Source organism: Austrofundulus limnaeus, unplaced genomic scaffold (genome assembly GCF_001266775.1).
Source record: "Austrofundulus limnaeus strain Quisiro unplaced genomic scaffold, Austrofundulus_limnaeus-1.0 Scaffold689, whole genome shotgun sequence".
NCBI lineage: Eukaryota > Metazoa > Chordata > Actinopteri > Cyprinodontiformes > Rivulidae > Austrofundulus > Austrofundulus limnaeus.
This window is the reverse complement of record NW_013953091.1, coordinates 152,342-156,710: the sequence shown is the minus strand read 5'-3', so window position 1 is coordinate 156,710 and position 4,369 is coordinate 152,342.

The window sequence follows — 4,369 nt, the reverse complement described above, 5'->3', positions numbered from 1 at the left end:
CACACACACACACACACACACACACACACACACACAAACACACACACACACACACACACACATACACACACACACACACACACTACTGAACTTCTCTGGTATTTTGTACCCTAGGGTCCAGTCTTTCAGAAAATGCATGTGAACAGAAAAAGGTTGGGTCTCACTGTCCCCCCAGGGACCCCTTTTTGGCCACACCCATTTTCTATTTTGACCATCAAAATGAGGGGTTCAGGGAACTTAAATACCAATAACTTTGCTTTAAACCAACCAAATTTAAAAAAAAGTAATCCGATGGTTTGTATTGATTAGCTCTTCGCTTTAAATTATGTTTCATTAAACAAATATGGAAACAATGATGTCATCTGGGGGTCAAACAGTCGCAACCCCAACAGAAGATGAAAAATTTCATTGTTTTAGAATGGGTGGGTTACCATGTTCACCCCACTATTGAACTTCTCTGGTATTTTTGTCTACCCCAGGGTCCACTCTTTCAAAAAATGCATGTTAACGGAAAAGATTTGGGTCTCACTGCCCCCCAGGGACCACTTTGGCCACACCCCTCTTCCACTGAGATCATAAAAATTAGGAGTACAGGGAGCTTAACTGCCAATAACTTCAATAAAAACCAACCAAATTTTACAAACAAGGTATCAGCAGATTCATATTGATTAGGTCTTTGATTTAAATTACATGTCATTGAACAAAAATGCAAATATGTCATCAGAGGGTCAAATTGTCACAACCCCAACAGAAGATGAAATTTTTCATCATTTATCTGAGTTTACCACACAGATCCTAAACATTTAACTTATTTCTCACGCACCTCAGGATCCACTTATTCAGAAAAAAATCTGTTAACAAAACAAAAGTTGTAGGGACCACTCCTCAAGGACCAGTTTTTGACCACACCCCTACTCATGGTGCGCACAGTTCAGAGTTTGTGTTAGTTCATGGTATCGCACCTTGTTATTTGTGTGATTTTTACAAGCACATCATCCAGTCAGAGCTCTTATTACCTTTTTGTTTCAAGCTAAGCTGAAGTCACGTCTGTTTACAACTGTTTTCAGCACACTGTTGTTTTTTATTCTTTATTTTTCATTACTAAACTAACACTTGTGTTTAAAAAAATCAACACTAAGTGTTGATTTTTTGTGTATTGATGGTTTCTCCTGGATCAGTTGAATGAGTCAGACAGCTCATCTCTGGAGTTAAATGTGAAGATTGTCCAAAATCGTCACCTTAATGCTCCCCTGCAAGGCTTTGTATGTAAATCTGATGTAACAGAGCCAGTTAACGCATTATTTAGCACCCAAAACATCTTTAGCTTTGTTGCCATTTGGGTTCCTTGAAGGATTAAGGATAAGGAACACCCATTCTAGGGGTGGGGCCACAGGGGCATTGGCCCCCTGAAGTGCCCCTGTCCTGTCACTCATCTGTCCTTTGATGCTGGGTGTAGTTCTATGTCCAAACACTAGGGGCGCTAATGGGACCAGTAGAAAAGTCCAGCATGAATCAAGCTTCCAGAAGTCTTTTTCTTTTCTTAAAATTTGAACAATCCTGTAGAAAAAGTCTTTAAACTCACAAATGATGGCTGGATTCTCTCACATGCTGTGTTTGGGAGTATTTCATCTATGTACTGTAAAATGCATGTAAAATTGGTTAGGAGAATTTACTGTGCAAGCTGTTTTAAAATTACAAGTGTTTAACCGTGTGACTGGTAAAATACATACACGGATGCTGAACAAATACCTAGCCCCTCTATGAATTTTGTTTAGGGACTTTGATAAATGCACTGCCTGATCCCGGCAGTGTGTGGGTCAGGTTTTTGTGATTTTTTTTTCACTTGTTTTCATGCTTACCCTCAGCTTAGCATTTCGAAATTTATCTTAAGGTTTTATATAGTTTGTTTTCTGTTTTGGTTTGAAAAATCGTTGTGAAATTGTGACACACACTATGTCTATGGAGCTCCGCATTTTTTATGTTACAGTGGAAGTCAATGGAGCACTTGCTTCGAAATTTTCAGCCTTTAAAGACCTCTAAATCCTTAATGGGTGGTCAGAATTTAAAAAAATTAATTAGTTTTAGAATCTGTAAACAGAGCCTTACGAGTACAAAAAGTAAAAACAACTCTAAAGTAAGTTTGAAATTTTTATCAAAGTCCCCAGATTGTGGCCCCTTAATGGCCCCGTACACAGAAAAATCCAGATCCGCCACTGTTAACTGCATTTTCATTCTGCATTGCATCGCTGATGTGTGTGAATGACAATAAAGCTGATTCTCATTCTGATTCTGAAAGAGCCTGGTTTGGTTAGAGTGGGTGCTCTAAACCAGTGGTTCCCAAACTTTTTGTCTTCCTACACACAAAATATTCATGGCAGAAACTTGTGACCCCAAATATTACTCGTCAGAGTACATAAACTTTGTTAATAACCCCAAAAACACAGGCTTTTTGACAATCTAAACAGCTTGTACAAAAATATAAATACTTATTTTTACTTATTTTGTGTTTTTGTAATAATTATAGGGAAAATATTACATCAGCAATTGTTTTATTACCCTTTAAATTTATCCAAGGTGACCCATAATTGTGTCCCATGCCTAACTTTGTGTTCCAAAGTGCAGTGGTTCCCAAACTTTTCAGCTTTTGACCCACAAAATAACAAGCAGAGACCTGTGCCCCCAGATATTTTTGGATGATAAACATTTGTATCAGGTCAATAAAACATGGGCATAGTAACAATTTTTATACTACATTTATCCATTTATACTAACCTCACTCCTTTGTAACAACTAAAGCAAAAATGTAATTATTTCAGAAAATCTTGTCAGGACCCCACCTTGATGTTTTAGGACCCCACCTTGATGTTTCAGGACCCCACTTTGGGTCCCGACCCCAAACTTTGGGAAACACTGTAACAATGTGATTCCTTATTGTGGCCAGGAGATGGGACTAAAGAGCTTGAAGCGAATCCAAAGAAAGACAGAAACTTTCTGTAATAAACAGCCCACAAAACTGTTTCTTTTCCTCATAATTTCATTGCAGAGAATGAAAGAATAAAAGTTTCCCGCATACTTTTTTTTACTTTAAATCAATTCCACACAAACTAACCACTATCTGAACTCCTTAACTTTCTGTCTTGAACAGCAAAGCCTAACGAAGGTTTGATTTCTGCACAACTGAACAATTTTACAAAACTTATTTGAATGTAAAGATTAAAGTTGAAAGACTTGAACAAGTGAGAACATGAAGTCCTGTTTAACTCCTGGATGTTGTTTTCTGACCTGACCGGGTCAGAACATGTCCAACACAGTGTGGTGGGCAGGAGGAAACATGTCTGCAGGTCAGAGTTTCCCCTCATGATGACAGACTGCTGCTGTCGGATCATCAGAGGAGTCAGATTTATTTTGTGCCATCAAACCCTGATATAATTCAACTCAAGATGTCTGGCACAGCATTCGGACGTTAGCCAACACAGAAACTGGCTGGAACTTGGACAGGCTAACAGAAATATGAGCTAAAATCTGGTTTGAGCTGGAAGACATGCACAATGTATATTTTAAAATAAAACCTAAGATGTTTAAATAAAATACGTGTTTTTTAGCTATTAAACTTTTATTTAATGTTGGAACTTGAACTTATTTTGCTTGAGTTTTGAAGAAATTTATAGTTATTATAGATAAGTACTGATATTATAAACAACACCAGATTATTAGGGTTTCCTTATTTTATAATACTTTTATAATGTTTGATCTATTATGTGTTAATTGAAATAATAGCTACATGTCCGAGTTCAAATACAACACATAATTAAAAAGCTGTGTTAACATTAGGGGTGAGGTCTTTGTCTGAATGCCTGTGATTCAGTCGTAGGCCAGCAGGGGGCGAACTCAGGCATTGAAGAATGTGTACGGTATTTAAACGGGGACTTCCTGTTTTTCATTCAGTGTGGTTTTGACTTGTCAGCCGGTGGCATATATAAACCTCATTCACTCCAGAATTCTGGGTTGTATGACATTTATTTCCTATCGCAGATCATCTTATCTAACACTTGTGTTTTCATCTGATTTCAGCTGATATTAAAACACGTATTTCTTACAGTTTTGTAAAAACTGAAAATTGGTTCAGAAAATTTCCTACAAACATAAAATCGTTACACATTTTAGCAACAATTGTCAGCTGTAGTTTGAGCAGCCTGCTTTGATTTGTGGATAAATTTTTTTTTTTGTTTACTTCAACAACATCCTTATGACAGCATATATCATGATCCAACAGACATGTTTTATTTGTATTTAAGCTAATACACTCCTGATCAAAATCTTAAGACCAGTCAAAAAAGTGCAAGAATTTGCATTTTGCACTGTTGGATCT